Source organism: Chrysochloris asiatica, unplaced genomic scaffold (genome assembly GCF_000296735.1).
Source record: "Chrysochloris asiatica unplaced genomic scaffold, ChrAsi1.0 scaffold00029, whole genome shotgun sequence".
NCBI classification, from domain to species: Eukaryota; Metazoa; Chordata; class Mammalia; order Afrosoricida; family Chrysochloridae; genus Chrysochloris; species Chrysochloris asiatica.
Window position 1 is genome coordinate 7,078,046 of NW_006408547.1, and position 12,011 is coordinate 7,090,056.

At 35.0% G+C, this 12,011-nt stretch overlaps 1 pseudogene; it reads right to left on the reverse strand.

Moving 5' to 3' along the window:
- Nucleotides 1–2,608: 2,608 nt before the first annotated feature.
- LOC102823422 overlaps nt 2,609–12,011 on the reverse strand; it is a 72,688-nt pseudogene continuing 63,285 nt past the window's right edge.

The window sequence follows — 12,011 nt, forward strand, 5'->3', positions numbered from 1 at the left end:
CACAAGCTTGATGGGTGACAGATGACTATATATTATTCGTTTAGTTTTTATAATGACCATTAGGCCATACAGAGAACACATACAAGGGGGTTTCAAAATGTTTAAGGAAAAGTGGAATTAAAAGATAGTGGAATTTTTACAAAAATTGTTTGAAGTTCCCTTATATATTCACATGAAAACCCCAGGATAGACAAGTCTGCTAGAAATTAAAGCTGCAGATCCTGGAAAATGGATAACATAATCCTTATTAAAATCAGAGATTGAGACTCTAATGCTAATACATGACCTTCTGGGTGTGAAACATTTAAAAGCTCAAGAATAAAGAAAGCTGGATTTAATTGGGTTAATGGAATTTCCGTCCAGTGTTGGCGATGTAAGTCCATGGCCTTTGTAGACAACAGCCGACTTCTTAAAGGAGTTGAAAAGTAAGCATCTATTACAACTCTTTCTTTTACTATATTTACTTCACTTCTTTCTATATCCAAATTAACTAAACATTGACCATGGTTTTAAGCATATTAGTAGTCAAAAGAATCGATGCATTTGAATTTGTGGGTTAGAGAAGAATATTGAAAGTACCAGGGACTGTCAGAAGAACAAACAAGTCTGTCTTGGAAGAAGCTCAACTAGAATATTCCTTGAAGGTAAGATGGTGAGATTTCTTCCCCTGTACTTTGGGCATATTATCAGGAAGGATCAGTCCTTGGAGAAGGTAATCGTGCATGGTCTGTTAGAGGGTCAGCCATAAAGAAGGCCCACAACAAAATGGACGGACACAGTGGTAGCAACAATGGATTCCAAAGTAACAACAATTGTGAGGCTGGCACACGACTGGGTAGTGTTTTATCCTGTTGTGCATAGGGCCACTATGAGCCAGACCCTACTGGATGGGAGCTAACAATAACAACAAACAGTCAAATACATAGTGGTTGTTTAGCACAATTTCCTTTGTCCTGAAGTGATAACACAGGCAAATATTTTCAGAATTATAGCCTGGGGCACATGCCATGATGGTGGTGGTTATATGCCATGGAGTTGGTTTTGACTCACAGCGACCTGGCACCGGTTTCCGAGGCTGTAAATCTTTACAGGAGCAGAAAGCCTCCTCTTTCTCCTGCGGAACAGCTAGTAGTTTCAAACTGCTGACTTTCAGGTTAGCAGCCTGACTCATAACCACTATGCTACCAGAGCTCCTTGGGCACATGCCATAGAGATGTGTAAAATGTGTGGAATATTACCACGCACCTTAAACACTTGTACATGCCTCAGTTTCTTATTCCTGCAGATCTACAAAACTACAAATGACTTGGACTCCCATGCTTGGAGTTCCCATTTATATTCTTGGGAAAATCTACCACTTTTTGCCAATTAATATTTCATCACCTTATTTTAGTATCACATAAGTCTAGATAATAAATCAAACTCTTTTTCTTTTCATACAAATATATCTAACATAGAAAAAATTTCACATTAGGTTATGCATTTAAAGCAGGCATAACAATAATTTCAACATTAATTATACACCCGTGTTCATGAAAATTTCTTCAGAATTTTTGGCAAGCTTTCAGTCCAATCTGCCTGTGTTTCTTCATATATTTACTAATTTTCTTTGTCTCCTTAGCTCCTCTTTGCAGTTCCTCACCACCAACTGCCTTTATCATATCTACACTAGAGCAATTAGTTATTTCCTTCTTTCACCCATGTCAGGAGATTCTTAATTTTCAGTCAAGTATTCTGTTCAAGTATTTTATAAATAATCTGCTGTTTTTCACATGGAGGAATACCAACTCCTGTTTTTAGGACTTTTTTCTCCATTAACTAAATATATTATAAATTAATCACAGGTAATATACTTGTTTCAAAATATATTGAATCACCATGTTACTTTCCAGTTTCAACCCTCATAAATAAGGAAGACTGTAGAGGAATTGATACACTTGAGTTATAGTGATGGAGGAGAATATTGAAGGTGCTATGGGCTGCTAAAAACCAAACAGATCTGTGTTGAAAGAAGTGCAGCCAGAGTGCTCCTTGGAGGCCAGGAAGGCCGAACTTCGTGTCTCATACTTTGGACATATTGTCAGGAGGGACCAGTCGCTTGAGAAGGATCTCATGTTTGGTAAGGTGTAGTGTCAGAGAAAAAGAGGCAGACCCCAGCGAGATGGATTGGCAAAGTGGCACCATCAATGGGCTCAAGCATGGCAACAATAGTGAAGTTGACCCAACAATAGTGAAGTTGACCCAGTGTTTCGTTCTGTTGTACATAGTGTAGCTATGAGTCGGTACCGACTAGATGGCACCTAACAACAACAACAACAAATCTCTCTTCTCTTTTAATTGATTCCTTTGCTATAATCAATCCTATAAACACCAACTCTAGAATGAAGCGCTCCCCACCATCTAACAATAAAATCCAACCTCCTTAGAGACTATAAATCAGACCTGTCCACCCATATAGGCCTACTTCCCAACAAAATCCATTTCATATCTTAACAATATCAACTTGAATGTTTGTTTCCTTGTCAAAGATATTGAACAGATTCACACATTAGTATCTTGTGTCCCCTGAACCCTTTGTTTACCGTGGCATATTCCCCTGGAATGTATGTCAATCAACCATTATTTTCACATTGTAATCATCTATACTGTTGAACTCAAGCTTCGTATCTACTTTGAAGAATTTCACTTCACCCAAGAAAATGAAGCTAAAACACTCATTTCCACTTCTACTTTCTAAGGAAAGTGTTAAATCAGAAGCATTTTAAAAAACTTAATATCTAAGATAATATTTAGCATCATCACTCTAAATAATAAGCAAATGAGTGGCCTTCAAAATTTATCAATAATTGGACAATTTTTAAACCTCAGCTTAGTAGATATGAAGAAAATGTAATACAACACAGTTAGAGATAAATTTAATAACCCTCATCAATAATTAATCAAAATTAACAGATCTTAGCTTTGTTCTCATATAGAGTTCTTATAACCTGGTCATGCCATGCACTAGGGAATTCTGTGTAAAGCTTTTGAAATTTCTAGTCAATCAACACTCTGAGAACTTAAGCTTCAAGTATCTGAGAATTTCATTTCATTTATATGCACAAGAATAAATGTCAGACATGCAACTTGTGACAAAGTTTTAGATGATTATTTCCAGCATAATAAAACAATAACAATCTGGTCTATTATAGCATAGTCAAACATAATATCTGGTCTGATATAAAACTGAATCAAAATTACTTTTAAAAATTCAGGATACACGTTTACATTTTTCTTAGGCTAGTTCTTACTTTTCTGAAGATCTTTGGCAAGCTGGGAAGTGGGAGATTCTAATCTTAACATCCTTGCATTAGTCATCTCCTGAAATGTAAAGTAAGGGGTTAAGAGCAGATAATTAATAGTTTTTGTTGTTGTTGTCTCATTTTGTTTTTAGGAAGCAAGAGATCACATCTTGATCTGGTTCTTTGATTGTAAAAGATAGCATCTGGACCTTTTAAGTCTCTGCCCCTGCCTGAGATAAGCACCTTGATCACCAAAAAAACCCAACAACAACAAAAATCAAACCCCTCAGCATATGCTCTGCAATTGTGGTGTTAACTCTGATTATATTTCAACCCTCTCTCTCACTTCATCTCTGGGGATTCCACTTATCCTCCCCACTTATCCTCCAACATTGTTCCATTAGTGTTCAATGCTTCATACACTTTAATGTGGATAAGAATCATCTGGGGACCTTATTAAAATTTAGATTCTGTTCCAGTGGTTCTGGAGTGAGTTTTGAGATTTTTCATATATAACAAGCTTCTAGATAAAGAAAACAATATTGGTGCATAGACCACATTCTGAGAAGCAAGAGTTTAGTTGATACTATTATTGAGTCACATTGCTTAGATTTGGGAATCTGGTTTCAATGTTTACCAGTAGGGTAACCTTGGGTAATGTAGAAAAAACCAAACATCTCAGCTTCTAGGAACTTTTCCTATGAAACAGGCTATTGATATTTCATAAGGTTCATGCAACAACAAAGAGATGCTATAACTGAATCCAGTGCCTTTCAAATGGGAGATCTTTAATTAATATGAATGCCCTTCCCTACCTCTTCCTCGCTCCTTAATTTGTAGCTCTATACCATTGAGTCTCAATTTATTTCTTCATAAAAGTTTAAAGTATCTTGAAACATCAAACTTTATATTAATTTGAGCTCACATATATTCTATGTGTAGCTTTTCTGTCTTTTCCTTTTCTCTCTAATAAAATGTCTATTTTTCTATGTTTTGAATTACATTATTTATTTTCCTGAAGTTAGGTTAGTAGCATAATAAATCTGAATAAAACAGCTCCTTATTATTTATATGATGCAGTATCGTCTGTTTTAACTGTATTTATTTTTGAACAATTGCTTATTTCAATTAAAAGGAGTCATAGGGCACAGATTAGAAATGTTCACCATCATTGTGGCATTTGGTGCATAAACAATTAGATATATTTGATCTGTAAATCAAACAAGCAGGAAGGAACTACATTAAAGACACTGAAAAGCAAAATAATATGACAGATATAATTTATGCACTAAAGCTATGAGAGGTGACATTCTTTTATATTATCTATCATTGATGCCATATTAAATAAACACATGCTATTTGTGATATTTTTAATCTATTATACACTTTTTTAAAAATAACGTTTGTTTTGATATTCAACTTTGATGCCAACTGCCTTTCACTCAAAGCTACAGGCCATCTGCCTAATGTGGTGAACTATACAGTCTGCATGGTATTTTATGAACTTCAAAACTTTGTATGTTTCTTGCATTTGTATGACTCAAGGGGAGAAAATTATGTGAAGCATCGCGTTACCGTGATATGTGGAAACACCTTTCCAAAAGCAGTTTGGACTTTGTTCTCAGTTTGTTCATGTCAGACTGTACTTCAGGTCTAAGGAATCAGACCAAGATGGATTACTGGGAGCCCAATGATGACTAAGCCTCAGGTCTCATGTGTGAATCTATTAAGACCATGCAGATGGGCTTATAAAAGCCCTTAAAGCTTACATGAGGTTACTAACTGTTGAGCTTGCACAGAAGAGGATAATGTGTCCCTCTTTGGACTCATAAGCTCCATGCTATGACCCCTCCAGACCTCATTCTACGCAACTCTTGATTTGTATCTTTTTTGCTTCTAATAAATCATAGGTATGTTGTTGTTGTTATGTGCCATGGAGTCGGTTCCAACTCATAGCGACCCGGTTTCCGAGGCTGTAAATCTTTATGGGAGCAGAAAGCCTCATCTTTCTCCCGTGGAGCAGCTGGTAGTTTCGAACTGCTAAGCTTGTGGTTCACAGCCCGATTCGTAACTACTATGCTACCAGAGGTGTACTCTAAATGAATTCTGTGAGCCATTTCAGTGAATTCATGGATCGCAGGGGCAATGAGAGCCATCAGAATTGGTACCTGCTCATTTGGTCATTTGAAAGAAGAATTCCTTCTAACACGTCAACTCTGACCTAGCTCTGCATGACTAAGATCTGAGAAATGCTGTATGAGCAACTGGTATAAAAGATACTGTTCTTCCAATTTAAGAGTTCAGCTGGGTGACTAGAATTGAAGAGGAGAACAACCACTGGGCAACTGGCAACCAAGATGGAGAATTAGGAAGCTAAGAACTGGATCTGTCCTCATATTTTGGGGATTGAATTCATGCTAGTTAGCAAAGAAGACAGGATTTATTAATTTACTCCTTGCTTAATGCAATTAAGTGATTTCAAATATTGTAAGTCAGGCATAAAATGGGAATTATTTTTATACTAAACTTTTTGGTGTTTAGAATATGATATAGTTGAAATTTGGACTCTTGGACTGTTATTATAGCGCTACAGGATAAATACTTTACTGCTAATCCAAAGGTTGGTGGCTCAAACCCACAAGCCACTCCTTGAAAACCCTATACAGGGTTACTATGAGTCTGAACAAACTTGATAGCATTTGACAACAACAATAATGAAATTTTAGACTTGTGACAAGTTTACTCTTTATCAAAAAATCTACAAAAGAGTAGATTCTAGAATTGTATGTGACCTATTACTTTTCTGTGGATTTATGATCTTTTTGCTTCTCATATGCTCACAAGTCCTGGTGTGGCACTATGAGATAAAGTAGTGGACTGAAAGTTCAGTTTGAACCACAAGGTTAGTGGTTAAAACTCAGCAGCTACTATGAGTAGGAACGGACTCAAAGGCATTTAACAACAGCAACATGCACCATAATATTTGGCCCAAAATGCCTGGCAGGTAATTGCCCTTCACCCAGGAGTTCATCTTGCCAACTTTTGTCAGTTTCAATAAATAAATAAATAAATAAATAAATAAATAAAAATAAATAAATAAATAAATAAAGTTTTAAGCCAGTCATTTAAAAACCATTTGACTAGTTTGCCAAAAGTTAATAGTGAAATGCCAAAGGATTCACATGTTTGTATTTTTTTTTAAATATGGATTTTAAAACTATTTGTTTCTTTGTTGTTGTTGTTAAGTGCTGTCGAGTCGGTTCCGACCCATAGCGACCCTGTACAGGGTTTCCGAGGGTGTAAATCTTTACAGGAGTAGAAAGCCTCATCTTTCTCCCACGGAGCGGCTGGTAGTTTCGAACCGCTGACCTTAAGGTTCGCAGCCCGATTCGTAACCACTACGCTACCAGAGCTCCTTAGATGTATTAATATTGCAAATTTGGAATAGTTCTTAAAAACTGATATTTACTACAAAACATGAAAACATGTTTTCACAAAAATTTAAAAGTTTTAGAAATTTATTTTGCTGTTGCTTTGGGGAATATATACAGCAAAGCATAGCCTGATTCAAGAGTTTCTATCTGTAAAATTCAGTGACCTTGATTCCATGATCTGAGTCATTCAGGCAGCCTTCTCCTCATTTTCTGAGTTGCTCATTTCATTAACATGAACTTGCAGCCTCATTCCTATCTGCTACTGTTGTCAGTTTGAGCACACATAGATAGTTATTAAAAGAGCATCATTTTTTTATTAGTTATGCTGAACTGACAGTTCGTTGTTTGATTTACAGAAAACTTCAAGGAATATTTTTAGTTTACGATTGAAGTTTTTCTCAGGGCAATATTTTCTGGAGTTCATTCTGCCTTCATGACTTTAGGATGGCTTAGTGCCATGACAATTTAAAATTATGCTCTCCATTTCCCATCTTTTGATCAGAATTCTTCTGTGCAATCTTTGATGAAAATGGTAGATTGGCACCATTCAGTTCTGGTCTCATGAACAGGAATGTAATTTTTCATGGAGGCAATTAGCCACACATTCCACAGTCATCTCCTACTCCTGACTCTTTGTTCCTCTGTTGTTCTAGGTACATAAAGATAAAACACTGTTCCTTCATTGTCCACCTGCAAGCTTTTAAAATTTAGATAACTAAACAATGAACTAGATGGTATAACAAAAACACTAAGAATGTTATTAGGCCAATTAACCCAATTAACAGTACTGTCCCATTTAATCATGACTTTGAGCCTCCAAACCAAGAAACTAAATCCCACGAGGTGTTTGATTTTACATAATCAGCCTCAGCACCTAATCTTTTCTGTTGTCATTGTTGTCAAAATATCTATCATACAACTTTGTAAATTTAACTTTTTGCAGGAGTACAACTTATTGGCAACACTTAAAATAACAGTCTGTGCAAGTCTACAGCTAATCAAGTGATTTTTCCATCATTGAAAACTGAAATTCAGTATTTCATAAGCATAACCCTTGTGTCCCCTCCTCCCTGCTCCTGGAAACCACCAGTAAACACTGGTCTGTATACATCTGCCCTTTCTTTACAGGTACGTGAGAGCATACACCATTTGTTCTTTTGTGATTGACTTGTCTCACTCAACATGATCTGTTCCAGTTCCATCCATAGTGTAGCATGTATCAACATTTCATTTCTCTTACTACCTGAGTAAGGAGTTCTGGTAGTGTAGTGGTTACGAATCGGGCTGCAAACCACAAGGTCAGCAGTTCGAAACTACCAGCTGTTACGCAGGAGAAAGATGAGGCTTTCTGCTCCTGTAAAGATTTACAACTTCGGAAACACTGTACAGGGTCGCTATGAGTTGGAACCGATGCCATGGCACATAATAACAACAACAACAACTACCTGAGTAATGATCCACTGTATGGATGCAACCTAATTTGTTTAGTTTTTACTACCTTTTTGGCTATCGTGAATAGTGCTATAATGAACATTGATGTTCACTTCTCTGGTTGAGTCCCTACATTCAGTCTTTAGGCTCAGTTGTTGTTGTTGTTGTTGTTAAGTGCCGTGGAGACAGGATTGACTCATAGTGATCCTGTATAGGGTTTCCAAGGAGTGGCTGTTGGGTTTGTACCACAAACCTTGTGGTTACCAATCTACTGCTTACCTTACAATGTCACACCATGACTCCTTTTGCTGTCTCATCAACAATGAAGAGTTCCAGTCTCCCCGTATTCTTGCTAATATTTGTTACTAGTTGATGTGTTACTAATTGCTACTAGGCTAATGAGGTAAGCATCTTCGCATGTACTGGTTGGCCATTTGAATGTTCCTTTTGTGGATTGTCTATACAAGTCTTATTATTATTTTATGATTTGATTATTTTAAAGAGAAATTAGAGAAACAGTTCAATTTATAATAGTATATAAGAGAACAAACTTCCATAAGGAATAACTTAACTAGGGGAATAAAGGATATATACAATGAAAAATACAAAACACTGCTCAAAGAGATTAAAGAAGACATAAATAAATGGAAATTTGTTCTTTGTTCATGGATTGGAAGATCTCATATTGTTAAGATATCAGTACTACCCAGAGAGATCCATAGATTAATGCAATTCCAATAAAAATTCCAACAGCCTTGTTTATATGGAAATGGAAAAACCAATGATCAACTTTATGCAGAAGGGCATTTCCTGATTTTTAAAAATACTATAGAGTGGTGCTGTGAATTAATGCACTGGACTACAAAGTCAGTTTGAACTGCAAGATTGTTGGTTCAAGCTCACCAGCCACTCCTTGGAAACCTTATACAGGTTTGCTATGGTCAGAACTGACTCAATGATACATAACAACAACATAGAGCTACAGTAATCAAAACTTCCTTAACCAGTGGAATACAATTTGTTTTTCTAAGTGCCATCAAGACTAGAAATAAGCCCATACAACTATGTTCAACTGATATTCAACAAAGGTTCCAAGTTAATAAATGGTGTTAGAAAAATTTGTTTTCTACATGCAGAAAAATAAAGTTATCCATGCCTCACGCCATACAAAAAAAAAGAAAAATTCAAAATGGATTAAGGATTTAAATGTGAAAATTAAAACACTAACATTCTTAGAACAAACTGTAGGGACAACTTTTCCAGTCCTAGTTTTTAACAATAACGGTACCAACAGCAAAAGATGCAATGAATAAATTGTACCACATACAAATTTTTAGATTTTGCTCATTAAAAGACTACACCGCCACAAAAAAAAAAAAAAAAAAAAAGTGAAAAAACAAGCTACAGGCTGGGAGAATATCTTTGATTGCCATACTTGCATGTCTGATAAGAATTTAATAACCAAAATTAGAAAATTTCAACAGCAACAAAAAAGACAACCCAAATTTTCTTGACAATGAAAGATTTTTGTTGCTGTTATTGTTTTAATGGAACATCAAAATGGCCTTTTCGAAAGCATGAGAACTTTAGTTAAAGTAACCCAGTTTCCATCCTGGTTCAAAACTATACCAATTGAAAGAGTGCTCCTTGGAGGCCAAGATGGCCAAACTTCTCATACTTCAGACATACTGTCAGGAGGTACCAGTCGCTGGAGAAGGATATCATGTTTGGTAAGGTGGAGGGTCAGACAAAAAGAGGAAGACCCCCAACAAGATGGATTGGCCAAGTGGCAGCATTGATGGACTCAAGTGTGGCAACAGTAGTGAGGTTGGCCCAGGATCGGGCAGTGTTTCATTCTGTTGTACATAAGGTCGCTATGGGTCAGTACCGACTCGATGACATCTAACAACAATTAAAGATTAAACTTTTCCTAAGGAAAGGGAGACTGGTAATACATTTTATACTCTCAAGTTTATGTAGATATTACATGAAATCATTTTGTAAATATTTAGCATAGCTCCCACCATATGTTAATGAATTACCATATTATGATAGTATGATATGGTAATCAATAAAGTTGAATTGTTTTTATTTATTTTTTTTAACTTTTTATTCTGAATTGTCTGAAGGTTTACAGAACAGATCATCAGTCCCACATTCAACAAATTATACACTTTGTGTCATTACAATGATTGTTGATTGTAACTTATTCCATGTACCATCAATAAGCAGTATTTACCTCTACTCACTTTAATTTTTTCCTACTCCCTACTCTGTCCACCCTGTAATATTCATAGAATGTTTCCTTTAACAAGAACAAGTTTTCTTAACTATTTTTTAACCTTTAATCCATTTTTTTTCATTATATTTCCAATAAAAATATCAGACAAGACTTACTCATGAACTTTGAACTTCTGTATTCCTGCTTGGCATATGAAGTCCTTAGTTGCCTCTTGCACAAATGCTCATCTGAATTAATTCATGTCAAGAAGAAGCATCATAATTGTTACATATTTTTTATCTCTCTGTCATGATCTAGTGGACAAATAGAAGTAGGACTGAGCACATGGGCAAGTAGATAAATATCAGACTTCATGTAACGAGGTTAATTATACCAATAGAATAAATTTCCATGTAATTTACATTTGGAAAAATGTTTGAAGAAGTATATTCCAATCTAAAACTGTTCTTAGAAAAATATCCTATAATCAGAATTTCAAATCTACTAGTTGTTTCCTTATGATAGAAAATAATCACCCCAATTTATTAATTTATAATTTACTAATACTCAAGGGTATATTATTCTAGATATTCTAATTATAGCATTAATACTTATGAATTTTTGAAGAACATGCAATTAAAAATATTAGCAACTAACATTGTTTAATCTGGGTGTTTCTATTAAAATTAATCACATGGATTGAATAGAAGTACCTACCTCTTTTCCCCAGTTTTGAGGTTCAATCACCCATCCAACATGGTGTTTTAAGTCAATTAGTTTAGCCTATCTTGTTGCAGTGTAGTATCATAAAATAAAATTATGCCATACTATTAATATAATTTATGATCTTATGTTATTGTTTTTGTTGTAAAGTGCCATCAAATTGGTTCCAATTTGTAGTGATCCTGTATGGGGTTTCTGGGGCTGTTAAATCTTTGTGGAATAGAAAGCCTCCTTTTTCTTCTGTGTAGCTGTTGGTGTTCTCAAACCACTGAACTTGTGGTTTGTAGCTCACTGCTTGTCCTACAGACTCACCACACTACCATATGACCCCATAACTATTGTTAATATATTCAGCACTCTCATACCAAATTGATATTTTAACAGAATATATACATATGAGTCTTCTATTGAACTTGTGTTTGAATGCATCAATTAGCTATATCAAAGTTTTATGTTGTTGTTGTTGTGAAGTGCCGTTGAGTAGGTTCCAACCCATAGCGAAAGTTTTATAGTGTTTATAAAAAAACTAACTAGATTAAATGCAAGCATATATAAAATAAGACTAACTTTTTGATTAAATAAGTGTGGTAAAATAGTCTTGACATTTGTGCTAAAATAATGTAGGTTTCATAATCTAAAAATTAGTTGAATAACTTCTAAATCAAAAGAAATAACTATTTCATTAGTTTTCTTCTTTACTGAATTTTTTTGTATTATTGTACTCATAATTATCATTCCAAATAAGTTATCCAAATTCTCAACCAAGTTCTTAGCATAGCTATTCAAATTATATCAAAAACTGTCATCTTTTAAAAATAAATAAATTAATTAAAAAATAAAACTTCAAATATTTCTAGTTCAAATTAGGCCTTGATGAAGCACATATAGGGAAATTTAAGGAACCCATATCAGCATGGATCT